Source organism: Pleurodeles waltl, chromosome 7, assembly GCF_031143425.1.
Source record: "Pleurodeles waltl isolate 20211129_DDA chromosome 7, aPleWal1.hap1.20221129, whole genome shotgun sequence".
In the NCBI taxonomy this organism is placed as follows: Eukaryota; Metazoa; Chordata; class Amphibia; order Caudata; family Salamandridae; genus Pleurodeles; species Pleurodeles waltl.
The window spans coordinates 1,337,478,446-1,337,492,364 of NC_090446.1; positions in this window are offsets into that span (position 1 = coordinate 1,337,478,446).

Below are 13,919 nucleotides of genomic sequence, written 5' to 3' on the forward strand. Positions count from 1 at the left end.
GGGATGGGGGGCATGTTGGGCCTGGCGGGGGGCATGGCGGGGGGCCTTGCGGGGATGGGGGGCATGTTGGGCCTGGCGGGGGGCATGGCGGGGGGCCTGGCGGGGATGGGGGGCATGTTGGGCCTGGCGGGGGGCATGGCGGGGGGCATGGCGGGGATGGGGGGCATGTTGGGCCTGGCGGGGGGCATGGCGGGGGGCCTGGCGGGGATGGGGGGCGTTGGGCCACTGGCAAGGAAAATGCTGACAAACTTGAACGTGGTATTTCTCCCTCCCTGTACGTGTCACATAGGTCCGCGCCCATGAGAAGATCGGGATTTGGCGTGCCATCGCCAAGGAAGTCCGGACCCTGGGGGTCCACCATCGACGGGGCACCCACTGCCGCAAGAGGTGGGAGGACATCCGCCGCGGGACCAAGAAGACCGCCGAGTCTCTGCTGGGGATGGCCTCCCAACGTAGGCGGGGTGCCTGCCGTCAACTGAGCCCCCTGATGTTCTGGATCCTGGCGGTGGCCTACCCTGATTTGGATGGGCGCGTGAGGGCAGCACAGCAGACACAAGGGGGTGAGTACAAGCATTATCTACTCTGTTGTCGCGCAGTGGAGGTGTCTGGGTGGGGGAGGAGGGCTGGGGGTCCCCCTGGGCCAGGGCGATATCTGTAGGCTGGGCACCCCCGTAAGCCCCTGTGTCCCCAGCCACCACCCTCAGTAGTTTGTCAGTACAGCCATCCCTGGGCCGTGTCATCCATGGGTGCAGTTGTCAACTCTAGGCGTGTAGGGCATGTTCCATGGAATGCGTAGCGGACCCCAAGTGCGCAACTTAGTGCAGGGGGCATCTGTGTCTGTCATGTCCGCTAACTGTACCGGAGATCCATGTACTCAATATCCCTTTATTTCTCTCTCCCCCCCCTTTTTGTTTGTCTTTCTGTGCTTGTGTGCATCAGCATCATCAGGCGGAGGAGAAGTGGCATCGGGGCAGGAGGGAGCTGCATCTCACATGGCCCAGGAGGGCCATGCCACAGAGTCAGACTGGACCAGTGAGACGGAGGGCGAGGGGAGCTCCACGACGGGGACGACTGGACCCTGCAGCGACACGGACACGTCCTCGGATGGGGGCTCCCTTGCGGGGGTGGCACCATCCGTGCCCCCCGCCATTACAGGTACAGCCGCCACCCAGCGCACCATCTCCGCCCTCCCAGCAGCCCCTCAGCGTTCGCCCTGTGCCCGCTCTGCCAGGAAGCCGGGCATCTCCTTCGCCCCAGGCACCTCAGGCCCTGCCCCTGTTACCCCCGCTGCCCTCAGTGAGGAGGTCATTGACCTCCTCCGAACGCTCATTGTTGGGCAGACTACCCTTTTGAATGCCATCCAGGGGGTGGAGAGGGAGGTTCATCGCAGCAATGCGTACCTGGAGGGCATTCATTCGGGTCAGGCTGCCCATCAGCGATCGTTCCAGGCTCTGGCCTCAGCACTGACGGCAGCCATTGTCCCTGTCTCCTGCCTCCCTCTACTAACTCCCTCCTCCCAGTCTCCTGTTCCTCTGCCTGTCCCACCCACACCATCAGACCAGCCTGCACACATCTCAACACCCAAGAGAAGCTCATCCAAACATAAGCACCACAGATCACGCAGACATTCACACACGCAACATTCCGATGCAGACATGCCAACAGTCACTACCACCTCTGTGACCCCCACCTCCTCGTCTCCCTCCTCCCTCCCTGTGACGTCTACACTCACACCTCCATTCACCTCACCATCAGCCAGTGTTTCCATCACCAGCACACCCTCCACTCCAGTCCGCACACGTGCAGTCACCACCCCCACTGCCATTTACACGTCCCCTGTGTCCTCTCCCACTGTGTCTGTCACCCCCTCTTCCACACCACACAAACGCAGCCACCCACCCACCCAACAGCCATCCACCTCACGACAGCCTATCCCTCCTGCACCTGCACCCAAAGACAGCAAACGTGACTCACCTACAACCACATCCTCTCCCTCCACTCCCATTCCCACTGTACCTACCACTCTCCATTGTCCCAAGAAGCTCTTCCTCGCCACTACTAACTTCTTTCCTGACCCTGAGCCCCCCCCTCCTTCTCGTCGGGGTAAGAAGAGCACCTCAGCCACCACCAGCCCTGCAGCCCCCTTGACAAGGGTGCAGGGGTATTGGAGCCCGCCAGCCCGCATGTATGGATCTTCGCCCAGCAGCAAGGGGACAGCCAGCCCACCCCCTGGGAAGAGGAGCAGAAGGCGGAAGGGGCGCCGCAGGAGCCCGCCTTCTACATCCCCCCCGGACACCACCCAGAGACAGTCACCAGCCACAGCTCCAAAGGGAGGAAAGGGCCACAGGCCCACGACTAAGGAGGGCAAGGGCAGCAAGTCGGAGAGGTCAGGCAGCAGGCCTGCTGCCCAGGAGGAGCCCACAACCCCCATAGCCGCTGCCCCGGGAGGAACCGGCACAGCTGCCCCGGGAGAGCCCACCACCCCCATAGCCGCTGCCCAGGGAGGACCCAGCCCAGCTGGCCAGGAGGGCCCCACCACCCACAGCCCAGGTGGGCATTGAAGGAGCACCATCCCCGCTGCCCAGGAGGGCACCACCAGGCAATGAGCAGTTGGCCATAGACCGGCCGCCGTCTCCAGAACCGCTGAACTGGGCCCCGCCGTCTCCAGAACCGCTGAACTGGGCCCGCCGTCTCAAGCACCGCTCCGCTGGGCCCCGCCGTCTCAAGAACCGCTGAACTGGGCCCTTCAAGGCAAGGAGCGCTGAACTGGGCCCCGCCGTCTCAAGAACCGCTGAACTGGGCCCCGCCGTCTCAAGAACCGCTGAACTGGGCCCCGCCGTCTCAAGAACCGCTCCGCTGGGCCCCGCCGTCTCAAGAACCGCTGAACTGGGCCCTTCAAGGCAAGGAGTGCTGAACTGGGCCCCGCCGTCTCAAGAACCGCTGAACTGGGCCCTTCAAGGCAAGGAGCGCTGAACTGGGCCCCGCCGTCTCAAGAACCGCTGAACTGGGCCCTTCAAGGCAAGGAGCGCTGAACTGGGCCCCGCCGTCTCAAGAACCGCTGAACTGGGCCCTTCAAGGCAAGGAGCGCTGAACTGGGCCCCGCCGTCTCCAGAACCGCTGAACTGGGCCCCGCCGTCTCAAGCACCGCTCCGCTGGGCCCCGCCGTCTCAAGAACCGCTGAACTGGGCCCTTCAAGGCAAGGAGCGCTGAACTGGGCCCCGCCGTCTCAAGAACCGCTGAACTGGGCCCCGCCGTCTCATGAACCGCTCCGCTGGGCCCCGCCGTCTCAAGAACCGCTGAACTGGGCCCTTCAAGGCAAGGAGCGCTGAACTGGGCCCCGCCGTCTCAAGAACCGCTGAACTGGGCCCCGCCGTCTCATGAACCGCTCCGCTGAGCCCCGCCGTCTCAAGAACCGCTGAACTGGGCCCTTCAAGGCAAGAACCGCTGGCCCTTTGGCAGACGTGGCAGGGCAGGATCTATCTCGGGCAGGGCTGCAGGATGTCCTCTGGCCAACTTGCCTCCTCCAGTGGCAGTGGGGTCTGTTATGGACTGTATGGACCGTGGCTTTGCACTCCCCAGGATGGCCCAGTGGGCAGGCCACCCACTGTACGGACTGTTTGGACTGTGGCTTTGCTCTCCCCAGGATGGCCCAGTGGGCAGGCCACCCACTGTATGGACTGTTTGGACTGTGGCTTTGCTCTCCCCAGGATGGCCCAGTGGGCAGGCCACCCACTGTATGGACTGTATGGAATGTGGCTTTGCTCTCCCCAGGATGGCCCAGTGGGCAGGCCACCCACTGTATGGACTGTTTGGACAGTAGCTTTGCTCTCCCCAGGATGGCCCAGTGGGCAGGCCACCCACTGTATGGACTGTATGGACAGTGGCTTTGCACTCCCCAGGATGGCCCAGTGGGCAGGCCACCCACTGTATGGACTGTATGGACTGTGGCTTTGCACTCCCCAGAATGGCCCAGTGGGCAGGCCACCCACTGTATGGACTGTTTGGACTGTGGCTTTGCTCTCCCCAGGATGGCCCAGTGGGCAGGCCACCCACTGTATGGACTGTATGGACTGTGGCTTTGCTCTCCCCAGGATGGCCCAGTGGGCAGGCCACCCACTGTATGGACTGTTTGGACAGTGGCTTTGCTCTCCCCAGGATGGCCCAGTGGGCAGGCCACCCACTGTATGGACTGTATGGACAGTGGCTTTGCACTCCCCAGGATGGCCCAGTGGGCAGGCCACCCACTGTATGGACTGTATGGACTGTGGCTTTGCACTCCCCAGAATGGCCCAGTGGGCAGGCCACCCACTGTATGGACTGTTTGGACTGTGGCTTTGCTCTCCCCAGGATGGCCCAGTGGGCAGGCCACCCACTGTATGGACTGTATGGACTGAGGCTTAGCACTCCCCAGGATGGCCCAGTGGTCATGGAGTCCCCTCGTGGATCTAGCGTCGTGTACTCAAGTGGCTGAGGTGCCCCCCCTTCCCTTCCCCCTGAGGTGCCTGTCCTATTTTCTTTCTGATGCCCCTGCAGTGTTCTCTCCGTGGAGTTCTTGTCGTGGGACTGGGCCTTGCCCCTTTGCACAGGACCCCTGTGATCCACGGACAGTGGTTGGACTACATTTAGTAGCTGTGTATATTTTGTACATAGTTTATTTATTTATTGGGATTACTGGTGTACATATTCCAATATATCTGCCCGTTTATGATCTCTTATTTTGGTCTTTGCATTATTTCGGAGGGGGGTGGTTTGTGGGTTGTGACAGTGATCTGTGGGAATGCATTGATGTGTGGGTTGTAGTGGGTGTGGGTGGGTGGGTGTGTGCCGGTAATCTTTTCCCTCCCCTGTGTCGTAGGTGCAGTACTCACCGATGTCTTCCGCGCCGCCGGGCGTGCTCCTGGTATATGAGCAGGTATAGGAGTGCGGGGATGACCTGCAACTCTGGTTCCATACTGCCGGAATCTCGCGTGGAGTGCGTAGAGGTGAGCGTTTTCCCGTTCGTAGTCTGTTTCCGCCGTGTTCTTATCGGCGGTGCTCCCGCCCCGGAAAAGGTGGCGGATTGGTGGGTCGTGATAGGGTGGGCGGTACATTGTCTGCCGCCTGGCTGTTGGCGGGGACCGCCGCGCTGTTTGTTTGTACCGCCGTGGCGGGCGGAGTGTTAATACGGCGGGCTGTGTTGGCGGTTCCCGCCAGGGTCAGAATTGCATATTTTAGACCGCCGGCCTGTTGGCGGCTTGGCCGCCGCTTTATCACCGACCGCCAGGGTCAGAATGAGGGCCTTAATGTCTCAGCTAACTTTCCATGAACCTTTATCAATGGATGTAAGGTAGGATTTTGCAACAATGATGCAACACCACTGGACATTATACATATTAACATGAGGGTCACTAGGTACTTCATTGTTGTTTTGTAGAAATAGTTATAAGGCCACTCTTCCCTATTCTCTAGAGGGATATTTGTCCTGCCAAATGGATATATTTTCATAATTTTATTGTGCTCTCCTCCTTGGTCCTACAACCTTTCTATGATACCGTTTTACTCGTCTCAACCGCCTATGTGTGTTCAAAAATATACCCACACAATTACCAAATATGTAAATGCAAAATATTGATATCACTATACTAATAATCATATACGTATAGATACAGATAAGTAAATTTTCCTTCAATGTTCACACCCACTAGGGTTCAGCACCGCCGTGCTTTCCACTCTAGCAGTTAGGCTGCACTGGTTGGTCCATGAACAAGTTTTTCAAATACAGGACAATAGATGTTGGCTTGATCCTAGGTCCCTTATCTTCTCCTTTTCAAGTTTTAACTCCTGGTGAGTCTCAACTCCCAGTGAGTAAGTCGCGATACTTCAAAGTTCGTCTTCAGTATAGTTTGTCAGTTTCGTTCAGTGTCTCAGCAAAAGTGAGGGCGGAGGCCAGCAATTTTCAACCAGATCAGTGATGTGCTTGGGTATTAAACAGAAAAGGGCACCTTTTTTTACCGCTGGGACTACAAACCGCACCAACCCTAATGGCTGGCCGCTTCCGTAGAACTGGTACTTGGTTTTTCTCGCCAGTCACAGAACTGTTAACTCCATTTACCCACTGCTTTTAACACAGATAATAGCGTTGCACAAGCTGCATCCCACTATGCTTGTGTTCTCGTTGAGACAATTGTTCTGACCAATGTTCTGGTGTCGTTGCACAGGCTAGTCACCCGTGTTCCTGTTCATGCTGGAAATTTAGTCATCACAGTCATTTACAACCTCGTCGCCTAAAGTGTGCGTAACAACAGTGAGGATAGCTCGTTTTAATGCTGGTACATCAATGGCATCGGAAATGCCGGTGGCGGTGAAAGCGGGGAACTGTATTTCATGAAGGCAGGCGTGCCGTATTCTGCTGAGCAAAGGATTCCTTGGCCATTCAGAAAAGACCTCAGTTTGCAATTCCAAGCTAGGAGCTATCACGGTGATGTAAATGTAGCTTTTCGTAGGGGTCACCACCTTACGCACCTTCAAAATTCTGTTCATTTGGATGGGCGAGGACGCAGGTTGTATCGATGAGTTTGTTGATCTTCAAACAGCAACTCTTCGTCACTGGGCTGCTGTGTCACCTCAGGAGCAGAAGTAGCACTTGAAACCTGTGGAGGTGTTTCCTGTCTCCCTACTTCTCTGTAATCAGGAGACAATGGTAATTCTGCTGTTAGAGTACTTTGTAGTGGAATTGGTGCACGCTTACAGTGGCTAGCATGTATCCAGTTTTTCCTTCCTTCCACTTTCACCGCTGTCTGTGTTGCAAGCAGTACCTGGGCTGGCCCCCGCCACCTGGGCTGAAGACTGTTGGTTCTTTGAAAATTCTTTGTCATAAGCCAATCCCCTGGCTTAAAAGGGTGACCAGGGCCTTCAAGAGGAGTCGGTAGGCTGGCCTTGACCTGTTGGTGGATCAAACGCAAATCTTTAGTCAATTGTTTACAGTAATCTACAAACAAAGGATATTGCACTTCAGAAAGCTTCTTTGGTCGTGGTACCCCCCAGATATTGGCTGGCCTCCCCATGACAACTTCATAGGGGGATAATCGTGACTTGCTACTGTCAGTCATCCTGATGGACATTAATGCTAGGGGCAAAGCATCTGGCCATTTTAAGTTGGTCTCAGCACAAATCTTAGCTATTTTGCTCTTCAAGGTGTAATTATACCTTTCTACAAGGCCCGCTGATTGTGGGTGATTTGCAGCATGAAATCGATGTTTGATGTTAAGGGCGGTACAGACCTTCTCCATTACCTCATTAGCAAAATGACTGCCATTGTCACTCCAGACTAATCGTGGCAATGCGTATCTAGGAAAATATTCTTTTAGTAATATTTTGGCGGTAGAGAGGGCACCATTGTCTTTTAATGGGTAGGCCTCTATCCATTTTGAAAACATGCATACTACCACTAACACGTATTTCAGTTTGTTACACGGTTCCATGTGGATAAAATCCATCTGTATAGCTTCAAAGGGGAGATCAGGAGGGGCAAAGTGGCCAGGGGGCGTAGGGGTCCCTTTTCCTGCATTGTGCACTGCACACACCATACAACCTTTAACCAGGTTATTAGCAGCTTTGGATATCAGAGGATTACTCCAAACATGGTCCAAAGTTGTCTTGATGCCTTGGGCACTGATGTGTGCAGGACTGTGGGCCATAGTAACCATAGCGTGTACATAACAATTAGGTAACATCCATCTTCTTCTGTCTGTGTCATCTGTGTAACAACCCTCACTGTCTAGTCTACCGTTCTTCTCCCACTGTTCCCTTTCCTCTGCTGTTGCTTCTGCTTGAATATCTCTCACACACTGCATGGTATTTTCTAATACTTCGTTCTGGGGCTCTCCCTTGATGCTACTCTCAACATATGCATTGTCAAATGGTGCTCGTGCTGTTGCTTTCGCTGTAGCATCTGCAAAAGCATTTCCTCGTCCTATATCATCAGTAATTTTTTTGTGGGCACTACACTTAATGATTGCGACCTGACGGGGCAGGCTGAGAGCATTCAAAAGTGTCACAATCAAATTGGCATGCTGAATGGTAGTGCCATGTGACGTGATAAAGCCTCTATTCGCCCAGAGTCGCCCAAAATTATGAGCTACTCCAAACGCATATTGGCTATCAGTGTAGATGTTAACACTAAGATGTTCACTTATTTCACAAGCTCTGGTGAGGGCAATTAATTCTGCAGCCTGTGCCGAATTTTGCGGGATTCTATGAGATTCAACCACTGTTTTGACTGTGGTGACGGCATAGGCTGCAGTGGTCGTACCATCTGGTAACTTGAAGCAAGACCCATCTACAAACAGCTCTCCCTGTGGGTCAGATAGGGGAGTGTCTGTTAAGTCTACCCGTCCCTTGGTTTCTTCCTCAGTGGCAAAAATGCAATTATGATCAAATTCCACATTGTCCTGAGGGAGGGGTAGTAACGTAGCTGGGTTCAAGACATTGCACCGCTTCAAAGTAATATTTGGACTGAACAATGTTAATTCGTAACCCCGTTAGACGAGCACTGGTGAGGTGCTGCGTCTGTGTCTTGTTTAACAAAATATCAACGGCATGAGGAACCATCACAGTGAGCGGATTGCCACCAACAAACCCTTCACTTTGTTTCACCGCAGCTGCTGCAGAAGCCACTCCTCTAAGACAAGTAGGCAAAGCTTGCGCCACAGTGTCCAAGGTGGAAGAGAAGTATGCACAAGGGCGTTGTCTCCCACCTTGATCCTGTGTCAAAACAGACAATGTACAGCCATGCTTTTCATGCACAAATAAAACAAATGGTTTGCTGTAATCCGGATTACCCAATACAGGAGCAGAGCACATCGCCTTTTTTAAATCTTGAAAAGCCTCCTCACATTTGTCAGTCCAAGGTACAGGAGAGGGCACATCTGAAAGTGTCAGAGCAGTCAATGGTTTTGCTATAAGTGAAAAATTTGGAATCCACTGTCTGCAAAAGGATGTAAATCCCAAAAATGCTCGGACTTCAGAAGGGGTGCGTGGTGCAGTCATTGTATGAACCAGTTTAATTCTGTCTGGATGTAATCTCCTTCCCTCCTTAGAGAGGAGGTGTCCTAGATAGGTGACCTCTTCTCTACAATACTGCAATTTTGGAAGGGACACCTTATGGCCCAGAGGTGCTAAATGATGTAATAATGCAACAGTATCAGTCTTACATTGTGTCATGGAATCTGAGGCAATTAAAATATCATCAATGTACTGCAACAATGCAGAGCCTGAAGGTGGATTGAATTGGTCTAATTGACGTTTAAGACATTGACTATATATACTCGGGGACTCAACAAATCCCTGAGGAATTCTTGTCATCGCGAATGATCTACCAAAAATCGCGAAGCTAAACAAATATTGAGATTCTTCGGCAATTGGAATGCTGAAGAAAGCATTCTTCAAATCGATTACGGTGAAAAAACACGCAGAGGGTGGAATCATGGTGAAAAGACTATTCATGTCTGGGACCACGGGAAACTGGGGAATTACTATTTTATTTATTTCTCGGAGATCAATAACTAATCGATATACTGTGTTATCAGTAACTGATTGCTCACCATCTAATCTATTAGCATCATTTTGTTTCTTTACAACAGGAAGGATTGGACTGTTACATGGGCTGCTCACTATTTCCTTTATGACACCTGCATGCACAAGATCAGATATGACTGCCTTGAGCCCTTTTTCGCTTGATTTAGGTAATTTGTATTGAGGAACACGAGGTAACCGGGCACCTGGTTTGATTTTTATTACAATAGGGTCGATATCCATAATGCCTACATCATTCTTGCCTTTGGCCCATAAGCGAGGGTCTATTTCCTTTAGCTCTGGGGGTAAGTCGTATTCCTGTGAGAACATGCACCGAGTTGGGGAAACACTATCCATAGTTACATAGACACCATCCATTGAACAGTGAATAACTGCATTTAATTTCTTTAACAAATCTAATGCAAACAAGTTTTCATTGCAACCTGATGTTAAAGAGAGTGGCGTGTGTACTGTAAATGGGCCTACAGTTACTCTCATAGGTGTTGAGATGGGGCTCACCACGGGGATCCCAGAAATCCCAATTGATGTGGTATGAAGCCCAGACAGGGGAGCCCCGGGGACTGCAGAATGTGCAATAGATGTTCTGGTGGCACCAGTATCTAGAAGAAACTTATGGCCCTCTCCTTCGATTTTTACATCAATGTAGGGACCATTCTGATCTACAGGAATACTTACTCGCCCCTGGCCCTGTCTGTGGCTGTCCTAATAATTGTAGGATTCAGAAAAGGAATCATCAGCATAATATTGTCGTTCAAATGCATTGTCAAAAATATTAGTGTTACGCGGGACCTGATTCTCATTCTGCGAATTCTGATCAGTTCTACCTCTTCCTCGTCCTCGTGCATTACCTGCCGCGTTCCCTCTATGAAGTGACATACTTTGTCTTCCTTCCAGTAATGGGCAAGTATCACGCCAATGTCCATCCTGCTTACAGTAGGCACATTGGTTTATATTTAATCGGCGGTCTTGGGGTGGTGCAGATGCACCTCGGCCTCGACCCCTTCCCCGTCCCCTTGGTGGGCCACCCCTTTGCTGAGGGGTTGTATCCCGCTGGGGGTATGCCTGCTGTAATAATACCTTTTTCTTCAATTCTTTTACTGACTTCTCATTCTTTTCTAATTCCTCCTTGTACCTGCTCTCATAGTATTGTGCCATCTGTAAAATCTCTGCCTGTCCCTTCGTCATCCATGAACTCTCTGTTGCTTTGAATTTTTGTGATATTTCAGGTAGAAGGCCATTAACAAAGCGTTCTACAAATAGTGTGACACCTGTTACGGTGGCGAGGTCTTGACCGCTAAAATCTATGAAAGCTTGTTCAATTCTAGTAAAATAATCTGGGACATCTTCACCTATTTTCTGTTTATAAGTGGCAAGTTTTCCCCAATCCACAGTCTGAAGAGGTATAACAGTTTCTAACTTAGTCAATATCCGGTTAGGTAAATTTAAAATATCCTGATGCGGCAGGGTTCCTGGTGCCCTTTGTGCTTCCCGTGCTTCTAAACCCCCCCATGTATTTCCCAAAGTAGGGGCATCATCTACTCTTCTAATTTTATGCCAAACTTCAGGACCCAATAAAACACCAAAAAAATAGTCAATGTCTTTGAGTGTCATGGTTGTGGTGGAAATGGCAATTCTAAGATCCCGATAGAATCCAGCTGGATTCTTTCGAGGGTCTGGCAAGTCTTTCTTTATAGCCATTACCTCCTCCCTTTTCCATGGTATATGGACAAATTGGGCCACCGGCACGGGAGCTGGTTGTCCGGTGGCAGCTGCTGCTGCAACTGCAGCTGCAGTGGGCATATCAGGGTGCACTTCCCTCATTGGGTACCCCTTGTCATATATATTGAGAACATCTTCCCTGGCTATGACACAAATGCGTACTCCCTCATTTATGCTGTTACTATCAAGAATACAAGCCACACTGTCCCGCCATAATTGGTGTAATTCTTGTTCATAAGGGAGAGGGGTAGAATCTGTAATACAAGACTTCCAATCCCTCTCCAATTTTTCAATCATATACTGTAGTGCTAATTGCTGTCCAAAATGTGACATCTGTTGTATTGTGTCCATAATATCGGTGTGGGTGTAAATAGGATGTGACATCCAGTTCTCTGACTGATACTTGATAACCCGTTTTTCCCCATCCCCAATAGTGGAGCGGGTACTAGGGGGCGAAATCGACTTAATAGGTGTGCTCCATATGGGTGAAAGTGAGTGTGTGGCTGTGCACTGTCGGCGTTGTCCATTTGGGGTATTAGGGGCAGGGGACATTATTGGTAACCTTGCAGTGCTGGCTGGTAGTGGTGGGGCAGGTGGCGGAGGGATTAGGACTTGGGCTATTGGGGTAACTTGGGCTAGAGGCTGTGGTGGTTGTGGCACATGCTGCTGTAGTGGTGCACCTGGATTTCCCAAATTGTGCCCTTGCCCTTGCTGCTGTTGCTGTGCCCCCATGATAGGTTGGGCTACTGCAGGGGGTGTGTAAGGTGGAGGTGCAGTAGGGCTATTATCTAATAGCTGTAGCATTACCTCATCTTCCTCTAATGCATGTTTGGTTTCTGTTGGCTTTGATACATAACTTCCCTCCACCTGGGCCCTATGGACTCTATCTTCAGATTCAATCCTTTTCTGGGTTTGGGAATGGTGATACAGGGCGGCCTTCTGCATGATGGTTCTCCTGTTTTCCCTCTCTATCAGTTTATCTGATTTAATTTTTCTTTTAGTGGCCTCCATTTCCCATTTTCTGTATACCTCAAACATATGTTGTCTAGCCTTTTTATGAAACAAACATTCCTGTAGGTAGGTTAGTTTCTTTAATTCAAAAGACCCATCCTCCGGCCACTGGAGGTCAGGACAATGTCTAGTATACCTGCGCCATATACTATTATACAAATTATTCTCTAAGCCATAATCCTTTAACATGTCCCACCCTGGTGTTCCCTCTTTTGGGATCGGTTGCTTTTTATCTAAACGTGGCACATGATTTCGGCGAAAACAAAGACATAACCCTTGCCAACATTTCTTATTTCCCATATCTAACCTTTTAAATTTTCAAAAGACAACACGCACCAAATTTCAAAATGCAACATGCACCAAAAAAAACCTTTTTCAAATGTGCACCAAAGAAAAAAAAACCCTTTTTCAAATATTTACCAACTTACAAATTGCTCCAGGCCTGGGCAAATTACTCAAACAAGAAAAACACGTGTAATACAAATTGTCAAATGGTACCTTGTACAAATGCAAATTTACCAAGAACTAATCATTCCCAAAAGTGATAAGTTATCCAAAAACAATTATTCTCTCAAATGCAAGTTAAAGCAGACAAGTAGCCAGCGAGGAACAGTCTTACCTGACTGTCTGCTTTTTCCTGGATTTCTCTCCGGCCGCCCGTGTCAGACTAATCAGTCAAGATAAAAACCGATGTTTTCAGGGACTTCGCTGGGACATCATGAGAAAGCGGGGAGAGGCCTGCCCGGTGGATAAGATGCAGCTGTTTTTGAAACTAAGACTTTGTGCAGGGGCCCCTGGAATCTACACCTCCGGAACGGCGTCCCCCCACTGGCAGCACGTCTCTTGACAGAGCTACTGAAGATATCCACTGGGAGGTCCCTGTTCGGGCGCCAAATTGTCAAATGCACATATTTGCAGATACTTACAAATGCATTTACAAAGGAGTTCTTGACACGGAGAGCCGGAGTGAAAAATCAATGACCAAAGGTCTGTTTATTTTTGCTGCAGCAAAGAGGACAGGTTTACCACTGGCATCCCAGGCCCGAAGTAAAGTGTGCTAGCATGAAGCGTTTAACAGTGATATTTATACTCATACATCAAAGGATACATAAAATGTGTAAATAATGATATACGTCATACAGATATTTTAAGGAGTTAATCAGTTTACACACACCGGTTCCATTCCCAGCTTTGTCCTTGCCTCCCCTCTGCAGCTGCCTGACTCCCCACATTCTTGAGACCCTTCAAAGGGTTACGTGGTTCAAAGGTATAGATATCAGCCTTTCCCTCCCCAAAATACCACAGCCGAGGTCAGTTAGTTATTTTGAACACACAATTATAATGAGTACAGTGCCCCAGTTAGGGAAAGAAACCAGCTGCAAGCCTATGGTGTGGAACCAGGCTTATTTTACTTAAACAAATATACATAAGATAACATATGTGATAGACAGTGCGTTCAGAGACAACAAAAGCTCAAACTTACACGTGTAAAAGAAACGAAGCAATTCAAAATGGATTCTAACAGCATACGCCCCCCCAATTGGATGCCCCCTACACTATGAATAACCCTACACACTCCTGCAAAGATGAGACCCTCAGGTGCTATGTTTAAAGTT